Below are 12,021 nucleotides of genomic sequence, written 5' to 3' on the forward strand. Positions count from 1 at the left end.
AATGTTTAAAATATTTCAAATGTTTGGAAGTTTCTTTATTTAATTTACAGTTTATTAATGTTTTATTCGTTGATGGTGGCTTGCAGGATCTCTCCAGATTACGTTGATGAAGCCGTCGATATCCACGCAGCTGTTCACTTTCAGTCATTTCTTCCTCCGCAAAAGACCAGATCTCCTCAAACTCTGTGATGCTTCCGTCAGAAGAGGATTAGTTTTCTGAATTTTCAATGTTCTTGTGCTAACGTAGCAGACAATTGTCATTTCTCAATGTTGTTTTGTGTTGAGACGTAACGTTTTATTTGGAGAAGGAGGCGTCCGGAGCTCTGTTTACATCCTCCTTTGGTTTCTGGTTTCTGCGCATGTCAGAGATGTGACGTAAGGGGGCGAAAGGGCTTCTGGAAAATGAAAGGCAAAAGAAAGTGACGGTCCTGATGAACATGCATCTCTGAGCTCTTCATTTTACATATGAAATTCCGCACTACTGACACCGAACCCAGAAATAATTTGATTTTGAATCACCAAAAGGTTCAGAATTTCTTTGTTTCTAAAACCGATCTGGAAATAAATCTTCACAATATACTCCACGTCTTTCATCTTCAAGCACGGCTCTGATAAGCAGACAACTTTGGTTCTTTTCTCATTAATTTACGATTTTATTTTGTATTTATTTATTTATTTTTTTAAACTTGTCCTGTCCAACAGATGAGCCAACAGAGAGCTGAGAGCTTCTTGTGTTGGGCAGATTTTACCGTCACAACAGGGATTTATTGAGTATAAACCCCTGTTGTATTTCATGCTAAACTGTATTTATATTGATTATGTTTTATTTGATTTGTTCATTTTTTTTTTTTTTTTGTTGTTGGACCGGACGGAAAAAAAGAAGGGGGGGGTTGAAGAAGATGGCAACAGAGGGAAGCAACATCATAAAACAACCAGGACTAAGTGATAAACTAGAATGGGCGGGGCCTGTCTACACACACACTCGATAGTTACACACACACTTGTTGGCCAAAATAGTCTCCAAATTTAAACTAAACATAATGTCCTCAATGCAACTTTTAACTTTAGCTCACACACTCCATCATACAAACCCATTCAGATAAAGACTTTCATTCTGTCACACAAACAGTAAGTGCTAAGGTGAGCTGATACCTGTGCTCAGGTGAGTGTTTATGTTTCACTGAGGTGGATGGTGATGGAATGTACTCAGGGGGGGAGCGCCCGGCCATCCCCACGCCAAGACCCCCCGCCGGGACAGCAGCTGCAGCCAGGAGCCCCCCAAGACCCACCACGGAGCCGCGGAGAGAAACCGCCCGCCGGGCAATCCCGCCAAGCACCCAGACCGGGGCACGCGGGACCGCCGCAGAGGCCCCCCACACCCAAGACCAGGAAGGTACAGGAACACAGAGAGTACAGGCCAAAGCCCAGCCAGAGAAGCAGCGCCCCCCACCCGCCAGGAGGGCCAACGCGGGACCCCACCCCCGGAGAACACCCAAACCCCAGAAGAGCAGCCCACCACCACCCAGCGGTTCCGAGCATCCCCCCGCCCCACCCCAGGTACGAGCCAGGGCCCCCCAAGGGCGCCCACCCCATGCTCAACCCAAGAGAAACGGAGGCCCCAAGGAGTGATGTAAACAAGGCCCGACCAGGCACACCCACTGATGGAGTTAAGGAGAGGACTAGTTCTCGAGAGCAAGGACCGGAACCCGCACCACCGAGACCTGGACACCCCCAGGCTCCGATAGAGTTTGATCCCCTGCTAGATCTTAAATCTCGGGGATCCCACTCCCGGTGTGGAGTGGAGACTGCCGGGCCCAGGAGACCTGCACCCAAGAGACTAGACCACCAGGCCAATCTTTTAACAGAGATGTATTAAACCTACATGTGGAACCAGGTGTTGCTGCTTCCCTGACAATATTTACAGAAACTGGTGCATGATCACTGATAACAATTGGATAAATGCTGGAGCTTTTAATATCTTTTAGAGGAGATTTACTGATTAATAAATAATCTAAACGAGAGTGTGAGTAGTGAACTGGAAAGAAGAAGGTGAACCCTTTAGTGTTTGGATGACATGAGCGCCAAACTTTACCCTTTCATTACATTTTATTTTAGTTACTAATAACAATAAAGACTAAACCCGACAAGCGACTGACATTAGAGCAGTCAAGAAAATGATTTAACCTCTTAAGACCCTGCTTTCACATGTGTTGACACCCCATTTTGGGTTACATTATCACAATAGGTTATTCTGCTTAACCGGAGCCCTGTGACTATGTGTAGAAGGTTAGCTCAAATTTTAGGCCGGGTCTTAAGAGGTTAATGATAGAAGAGGCGGGAAGACATGTGAGTGCAGGAAGTACTGAAGAGACAGCTTTTTTCCCACCTCTCCCCGCATCTTGATTTGCAGAAAAAAACACAAAGGTGGTTATTTTGACTCACAGCAAGTAGACGTTACCATTTCCTCCTTGTGGGTTTTGACTCCAAGACTTTTCTTCCCGAGATACTTCAGTCCTCTCATTCGGTAAAACTCTTGAATTTGTCATATTTATCAACTATAAAAAATATTTTAAAGTATTTTTTAATGTTTGATTATTTTTTTAATCTAAATGAGGCTCAAGACACATGTATCCTCAAATGAAAAAAAAAAATAAAAAAAATTTAAGAAGCATTATGGCTCCTTTGAAATGCATTTTAAGCTTATTCTAGGCTTGTGATCCCTTTGGGACCAATTTCTTTATAATCATTAGGAAATGATAAACTTATGTTTTATGTTCTTTTATTTTAGTTCTAAAATATAAACTTTAAGTTCCTTTCATTTAGTCTCTTTGTTTCCATCATTTTGTTTCCTGGGTTTTGTCCTTCATTCTGTCATTGTGTCAGAGAATTGATTGCAGATTTGTGGAAAATACAAAAGTGTTTCAACAAAAATAAAAACAGTTAAAATACCAGCGGGCACTCTGAGGATCCGGAGGTGATGGCCCTTCTCAGGACTCCAAACACGGCTGATGTGGAGGGCGGGAGGGTGCAGGTTCTGGGCAGGGGCAGCTGGATGTGGGAGGGAGGACTGGGCTGGGTGAAAACTGATGTTAGTTGATAAGGTTTTTAGAATTTAAGCACCTCTGAGAAATCTTGTAATTTTTTTTTTTTTTTTTGCTTGTTTGTTTCAAATTGATTAGCTTCAAGTGATCAACTGAAATAACAGAAAACAGTTTCTTCACTGCATTTCCTGTTTTTTACTCCACTGGACTCCTCCATCGTAATTTCAGGTAACTGTCTTCTTTCTCAAATAATCTTTTTGTTGGAAACTGGTGTTGTAGGACTCAAAATGCAGGAGACCAGACTTTGTGGCAGAAACTGAAACATTAGAATATGACAAACCAGAGAAGCGAAACTGTTGGCAAAGCAAACCTGTAAAGCTGGCAATGATGAACTGAAAACAAGACACCTACATACGCTGAGTGAGAACAGTTTGCAGAAATGAAACAACACTGGATGACTGACATGAACCTGGAGTGACTGACAGGAGACATCTCAGAACATGACTGAAAACACCACTTAAAAACCAAACTAAACCACATAATCCTCACACTTTTCTGAGAATTTTGAAAGATTTTCCACAAGGTAAAATTATCCTTCCCACTACCAATGCCTGATTTTTATCATTTTATTTGTTACATAATTTACGTTGAATCAAACAGTGATGATGAATAGAACATTCTGACACAGATTTCTCAGAGTTCACCTGTAACATCCTTGGAAGCTGTTTTTGTTTTTTAGGTGATCAACTTTTCTCTTGCAGCCATGTTCAGGAATGTTGGCTACAGTCCTTTTAACCTCAGGCAACATTCTTCCTTTTTCAACATCCACCAGTTTGTCCTCTTTTCTGCCTTTGCACCTTCTTTCTTCATCTTCTTCATCACCAGAGTCATCCAACACACCAATAATATATGCCATCTGGAAACACTGACCAACCCCGACTTTGCAGTCACTAATCTAATTCAGATGACATTGTCTACACAGGTGAAGCAGTCTATCTGTGTGCGTCTACCTCCACTCTTATGGGTCACCCTATGTTCCTGCTTCTTCTCAAAGAACTGTCCACCTTTTACTGTCATAGTTTCAACATTCAAAGTCCCTATTCTAAGGCAATGCAAGACAGGTTTATTTGTATAGCACATTTCATGTACAGAGACAATTTAAAGTGCTTTACCTAAAACATTAAAAGAAACAATCAAAAGAAACAGTAAAGGTGTAATAATTAAAATAAAATTAAAAGAAAGAACAAATATTTTAATTTAAATCAAGCATAGATAAACAGAGAGGATGTAAACTTTTGAACACATACTATGTTTCAGAGTGTTTCAGCTAATCTACAGTTTCCTAGAAGTATGGTCCAGATCTGTGGTGCATAGAAGCTGAATGCAGCTTCTCCATGTTTAGTTCTGACTCTAGGAACTGATAAAAGACCGGATCCTGATGACCGGAGAGGTCTGGCTGGTACATACTGGGTCAGGAGGTCAGTCATGTATTTTGGTGCTAAACCATTCAAAGCTTTATAAACCAGTAACAGAACTTTAAAGTCTATCCTCTGACAGACAGGTAACCAGTGTAAAGACCTCAGAACTGGACTGATGTGGTCTACTTTCTTGGTCCTTGTGAGAACCCGAGCAGCAGAGTTCTGAATAAGCTGCAGTTTCCTGATGGATTTTTTTGGTAGTCCTGTAAAAACACTGTTACAGTAATCAAGTCGACTGAAGATGAAAGCATGCACTAGTTTCTCCAGGTCCTGCTTAGACATCAGATCTTTAATCCTTGAGATATTTTTGAGATGATAATAGGCTGATTTAGTGACTGCCTTAATGTGTTTATCAAAATTTAAGTATGTGTCTAACACTACAACCAAGTTTCTAGCCTGGTTTGTAGTTTTTAGTTGAATAGATTGAAGCTCTGTAGTGACGTCTAACCTTTTTTCTTTAGCCCCAAAGACAATAACCTCAGTTTTGTTTTTGTTTAATTGAAGTAAGTTGTGACACATCCAGTCATTAATGTCCTCAATGCATTTACCAAGAGCCTGTACAGGGCCTCGGTCTCCTGGTGTCAGTCTAATATATATCTGTGTGTCATCTGCATAGCTATGGTAACTAATGTTGTTGTTCTTTATAACCTGGGCCAGTGGGAGCATATAGATGTTAAATAGAAGTGGTCCCAGGATGGAGCCTTGGGGTACTCCACATGTAATGTCTATTGGCTCAGAAGTGAAGTTACCAATTGACACAAAATATTTCCTGTTTTCTAAGTACGTTTTGAACCAGTTTAGTACTGGCCCAGTGAGACCCACCCAGTTTTCCAGTCGTCTGAGTAGTATTGCGTGGTCGACTGTATCAAACGCAGCACTGAGATCCAGTAAAACTAGCACTGACATATTTCTACCGTCTGTATTCAAACGTATGTCATTAGTCACTTTGGTCAGAGCCGTTTCAGTGCTGTGGTTCTGTCTGAAGCCGGACTGGAAGACATCATAGCAGTTGTTTTTTATTAGGAATTCATTTAACTGATGGAAAACAGCTTTTTCAATTATCTTACTTAAAAATGGCAGGTTTGATGTCGGTATATACTTGCTCATTTGTGTTTTGTCTGGACTGTCCTTTTTTCTAAGTCCAACACACATGGCTTTCATCTTTACTCTCTTCCTACGAACTCACCTTCCTTCTCTCCTTCTTTAATCATCAGTAGTTGGTTGGTGAACAGCACCGATAGCAATCATTGTTAATCCAGGCCTCAACCAATCCAGTATGGATATCATTGGTCCGGTTCACATATGTTGTTTGGTTAAGATTTTACGTTGTATGTCTATCCTGACACAACTATCTGTTTTTATTTGAGCTTGGGACAAGCACAATGAGATCCTGCCTTGGGTCCCTTGTGGGTTACATTAAATAAAGCAAAAGCTACAACCCATGAAAATCAGACATTGTTTTTTTAATTCTTGCTCTGCAGAATGAGTAAAACATTAAGAAAAAGGAAACATTTTTGTACTACTAAAAAACATTTAGTATCACAGGGTCGTCAAACATATAATCAGTCTGTTTGACAGACCCACTCTGATAAAAACCTCTTTTTGGTTTTATTAAACACTTAACACCTATTTTTGTAAATATACATCAGACAACTTCTGCTCCAAGCTTACCTTAATTTGTTGCACTTTTCTTATGATATAGGTAATATATCAAGAAACTTAAGGTAAAATAACATTTCTAAGTATTTCTTTATTTAAATTGCTGTGAATCAGAAGCAGACAAAAAATGTAGTTTGAAAAAGAGCAGGTTACAAGTTCCCCGTACTGATCTTTCAGCAGTTGAGAGGGAGGGGAAGTGCTCAGCACCAATGGTCACAACCCAGAGGTGAATTTCTAATGAACTACTGTAGCTCTGCAGAAAGTATGTCCTAGAAAACAACACTTTTTGGGGGCTAAAATGATCATGATCATAATTTAAAGGCCACTGGGAATGTTTTTACAATAAATCTAAAGCAGGGATCACTAACGTGGTGCCCCCGTGCTATTTTTTTAAATGACACTTGCATTTACATAGATTCATAAATGAAAACATCTTAAAAATATTTTGATGATACATGAACTTTAGATAAGTTTAGGTGACCTCTGACCTACTCCAGTTCAAAGATCATTAATTTAGTTCAAAATCCTGCAGATTTGGTCATTACCTCAAAATGTAACAAGACTTTTAAAAATGTGTACGTTTGTTTTTCTATAACATCACATAATTGATAAACATGGAACAACATAGTGAAAATTGGACATTTTTCCCATGAAATGTAGTGATGTTAGTGATCATCTGAAAATATAACAATTACTGAGATTAATAAAGTGCTGAATGTTATCTGTTTCCTAGATTGTTGTCATTGTTATTTATGGTGAGAAATCTGTGTCTTTACAAAGAGGAGTATCATTATTAGTTATTAATAATGTATAACTAACTATAACTATTTGTTAATTCAAACTGGTAGTCCTTTGTGTGACTCGGTACCCATGAAGTAGCCCCAGGTTCAAAAAGGTCGGTGACCCCTGATCTAAAGACTATTATGGTATCTCTTTAAAGAATAAGTCACTGTTCTAATCAGGAACATGGTGGGTACCACACTAGATAAAGTCACAGAAAGGGAAAGGAAGAGTTATTTTGGAGCTTAAAACAAAAACAAAAAAATAATAAGAAGAAGAAATAAATAAGCATGCTAGTAAAGGTTGTAAAATTATCTAAAAACAGTGGGGTGTTCCCATGATAACAGTTGCACATAAGTTTAGAACAACTTCCAAAGATGTTAACTCTGATAAATCAATGTCAGATTACACCTTTCATCATCACTGTTGGATCCAAAGTGGGTCCAACGTCACGTACATACTGAAATGTTGTATTTGCGGGTTTGTTTCCTCAGTAGTATTCTCTTGAGCCAAAAAAAACCTTTAGACAGATGAGACAAAACTGCAGCTTTTTGGTAACAAAAAATGTAACCAGACTTTGAGGGAAGTTGAGCAGATCAGCAATTTTTTCTGGTGGTTTGCCCCTCAGGTATGAGTTAGCAATATTAATATGGGTAGTGCTTTTAAACTTTTCTTCAAACTTACATTAGTTCTTTGGTTTTTAGAAAAAATAGAGGAAAAAAAAACAGAAAACAGCAGAAAACCACATGCTGAGATGAGATACAGTTTTGCTCCAGCAGGCACTTTTCCCCACCATGCACTTATCTTGGACAAAACAATTATAGTAGTTACTTCTCAATTTGTAAAAAAAAGAAATTGAGAATCCCACAAAAATATATATTTTTTTGTTGAGGTTGATGTAATCTGCACAAAATGGAAATAATTGGAAATTCATGTTGGCCACACATGATACATGCGGTCGTGCAGAAAAAACATCTTTCAGTTCCTGTTTTCCTGACGCGATCTTTGTTAACAACTTGTTTTTTACTCCACCAGACTTCTCAGTCACTACTCCAGGTAAGATCACTTTTTCCTGAAATTTTCTTTTCTGAAAAAATTGAACAAAATTTTTGCAATGGAAGATCATCTTGCCAACAACCAACTGTTAAGCAATGTTCTTACTGGTCATACTTAGTGATTTTAGTGAAAAAGAAGTTGTTATTTATCATCAGTTTCTGACTAAAAAAGTTGTTGTTCACCTTTCGGCTTATCCCATTTGGGGTCGCCACAGCGAAACAGAACCCACTGTTTTGCATCAGTGATTTGGCAGAGAATAAAAACAAGGAATACAGAGAAAAAGAATGAAAGTTTTGATCTGAAAATTCAAAAATGCAAAAACTGCAGTGAACTAAAAAGATAAATTGCGTACAGTTTACAGTAGAGGAGCCAAAGAGACAGACAAAAGCAGAAGGCAAACAAAGTTCTATTTTGTGACTTTTGTTTTGTGGTGGAAAAATGAGCTGAATCAAAGTTTATTCATGAAAAAGTCAGAAACTCTTCCAGCATAACCACTCAGATTTTGTTGAAGCCCCCGAATCTCTGTTCTCCCAGACTTTTTATAGAGTTGCATATGTGACAAAAACAAGTTTTCCTGATCCATCCTACTGGAGAAGTTGGGAAACACTATGTTAGGTAATAATTCTCATTAGGGAGATCAAACGGCACATCTGATTCTCATTTTCCTTAAAATTTCCTAGAAACTTGGCTGGACATTGTGGCAGGTCATGTTGACCTGGGTCATTTCCCAAGTTAATACAGGGAACATTACATAGTGAACATGAGACAGATCATTTCAAGGAAGAAATGGTCAAAACAAGTTCACTTTTGGGTTATGAACTAAAATATTCTGAGTAATTTTCCTCAAATTGAATCAAAGTAAATAGTCGGGGTTTGCTCAAAGGGTCTTTATTCATGAATAAAGTCAGAAACTCTTCCAGTTTTATTTCAGCCGCCAGTTGTGCAAATTCTCCCACATAAAAAGACAATAGACCTGTTATTTTAATTATTTCTTATTTGTGATATTGGGCTATATAAATAAAATGTAATTGAAATCAAATTTAACTGACCTATAGGTACACCTCAGCAATGAAAGACAAAATAAGAAAAAAAACAATAATCATGCTATCTGATTTTCAGTTTATTTGCAAATTAATTATACACCCTTCACAATAAAAATTTAAAATCATGAGAACATTTATCAATTTTCATAACTCCATTCAAAAAAGTTACATTTTCATAGAAAAGATTCCGGTCTGAGTGTTAAGTTGATTTCAAGTTCTATTTGTTTATTTTTTTAACATAAATTGGGGTTTCAGCTCATTCCAGGAATTTTAACAACTTTACTTGTGACAATTAAAAGATCTAAAAAAAGGCCATGCCTTAAAAAACAGAAACTATTTGAATCAAACAAAAAAACATGACTCCATGTGCACAAGTTTTTAAATGTTATACTTTGACAGAAACTCTTGGACTGATTAAGTTATTTAACTTTTTTTATTTTTTTGTAGAGCAAAGGATGGCCAATGATCTGTTTTCCATCATTTCAAGAGAAATGAAGGATAAGCCTGTAGTATCAACTGTTCTTGTGGGATTGTTTCTTGTTGTATTTGAGAAGATGCTGGACTTAGAATTTGTGTGTCCTTGCTTTGAAAAAAAATATTGTAACGGAATATTTGTTTTTCTTTATTTTTTTGTCCCATCACTTGGAATCTTTGTTTTAATGTGTCATGTGTATGAAAAAAGTTGCTGTTCCTGTCACGGTTGCTCTTGGTACATTTGCTCACACACTGTAGGTCCTCCTCTCACATGGATCATCATATTGTTGCTTGATGGACGATATCTAGCTTGTGCATTCACCAACTGGTCAGGAATGTATGAAGTTACTGGTGGTGGAGTGATGAGATGGTGCCAATCAGAAAACTACTCATCTGAGAGGCTAAGCTTTACTCACACATTATACACAATCTCTCAGGTGAGAAGCAATTAACTTTTATAAATAAAAGCCATTATCATGCTGGCTGCTAGAAATACATGTTTACAAAGTTCATAACACAGTTTTGTCTGTATTCTCTTGGGAATTAGTTCTGTGGACTCGGACTCTGCATCCTCTTTGGAGGGATTGTTTCCTGCCGTTGGAGAAAACATTGCATCTCAGGGAATAAAGAAGGGATGGCTCTCCAGAGGAGACAACCTACGTCAACGGATCAAATCCTTATTCTGGAAGAAACTGATACATAGGAGACCAATTTGGGAATTAGTGTTGTATCTACTCAATAGCTTGTTATCATGTGGTCAAAAGGAGTGACAGAGTAGGTATTTAGCCTCTTAAAGTTTCCCTCTGATGAAAATCAGGTTTTCTGAGTTTTTAACATGTATTTGTGACATTTTTCTTATAAAAGAGAAAAAATTCAACAAGAACTTATTTTGTTTTTGTATTGTATTTCTCCTTTTAAATTGCTGTCAATCAAACTTTCACAGAAATAATCTGTTTGAACTATTGAACTGTTAACACGTCAGCTCTCCTGCACATGCACTAAACCCCTCATCTAGCTCAGCTAGCGTGTCTATAGTTCAGGTGCTGCAGAAAAGAAGATGGCGTCTTACCTTTGACTGCAGTCAAATGAGCCGCCGTTCACATTTCCATTGTCAAATCAGCCGTCACTGGATTTTTGTGTGAGTTTCTTACAATACTTAGGGTAGAAGGGCTCCGAATGCTGGTTAATCTCAGCGAGACTCCACAGAGCTTTTTGATGTGACAATGGAAATGCAAATGGTGGCTGATTTGACCGCAGTTGTAAACAATTGTAAATCAATGAAGGTTCTGTCTACAAAGCTCTTCACTTCCTTGTCCGAGCTGACATCCAGTTCAAAACTATACTGCTGGACATTTTTGTGTAGCAGTGGTGAAGATTTACACTAGCGAGACACAGAGCTATCATGATCAGACAGTGGGGGGGGGGGGTGTTCCTGAGCTCCAGCTAAGCTCCAAAAGCCACGCCCCCACATAGGAGATTTTGGAGATGGAGGCTTCAGATCAACATGAAAAATGGCTTTTTAGGACATTTAAGGTTGTGGGATTTCAGTTAAAAACTTCATAATCATAGTTAAAACATTACTGGGAACATTTTTTTTATAAAAAAAACAATTTTTTTTAATTAAAAAAATGTCATGGGGGATTTAAAAGATCAATATGTGAGTTGGAAAAGGTGTAAGTTTGTTTTTCTATTTAATCCATAATTAATAATTTGTATATAAAATTACTTTAATATCAATAAGATGATTTGTACACAAAACTGGGAATCATGTACTGTAGAAATTAAAAGTATATTTTTGTAAAAATATGATTGCTTTTTTTGTTTTTTTTTAACAGCTAATTTGATGGTAATGTTCAATATATGCTAATGGGTTCAATGATTTCATCTGGATACCTTCTACGTTCTCCTTGTCGTCTCCAGACTCTTTCACGTCTATCACAGGTGCTCAGGGTGAACCTGCTCTCGTCTGTGAAAAGTACAGGGCGCCAGTGGTGGACTTGTCAATTCTGGTGTTCTTGAGCAAATGCCAGTGGAGCTCCACGGTGCTGGGCAGTGAGCACAGGGCCCACTACAGGACGTGGGGCCCTCAGGCCACCTTCATGAAGTCTGTTCCTGATTGTTTGGGTAGAGACATTCACACCAGTGGCCCTCTGGAGGTCATTCTGTAGGGCACGAGCAGTGCTCAGCCTGTTCCGCCTTGCACAAAGGAGCAGGTATGGGTCCTGCTGAGGGGTTGAGGACCTTCTACGGCCCCTGTCCAGCTCTCCCAGAATAACCACCAGTCTCCTGAAATCTCCTCCATGTTCTGGAGATTGTGCTGGAGACACATTAAACCTTCTTACTTCAGCACGTGTGGATGTGCCATCCTGGAGAAGTTGGACAACCTGTGCAACTTCTGTTGGGTTAAGGAGTCGCCTCATACTGTCAGTAGAGATAATTATCAAGCCAAAATCAGCACGAGTGGAAAACCAGCCAAAAAAGATCAAGAGG

At 38.6% G+C, this 12,021-nt stretch overlaps 1 protein-coding gene and 1 long non-coding RNA gene across 4 annotated transcripts in view; both read left to right on the forward strand.

Moving 5' to 3' along the window:
• Window positions 1-12,021, forward strand: part of LOC112160641 (SH3 and multiple ankyrin repeat domains protein 2) — a 531,836-nt gene that overhangs the window by 464,362 nt on the left and 55,453 nt on the right. The window lies entirely within an intron of this gene.
• LOC112160643 lies at window positions 1,779-10,414 on the forward strand. 2 transcript variants are annotated; one of them, XR_004949768.1, is made up of 5 exons: window positions 1,779-2,524; window positions 3,180-3,269; window positions 7,994-8,014; window positions 9,505-9,968; window positions 10,079-10,414. It is a non-coding gene; the product is annotated as an uncharacterized LOC112160643 (long non-coding RNA). The 2 variants fall into 2 exon arrangements; XR_002921711.2 differs by lacking the exon at window positions 1,779-2,524 and having other exon boundaries at window positions 2,883-3,269.

Source organism: Oryzias melastigma, linkage group LG3 (assembly GCF_002922805.2).
Source record: "Oryzias melastigma strain HK-1 linkage group LG3, ASM292280v2, whole genome shotgun sequence".
Lineage (NCBI taxonomy): Eukaryota > Metazoa > Chordata > Actinopteri > Beloniformes > Adrianichthyidae > Oryzias > Oryzias melastigma.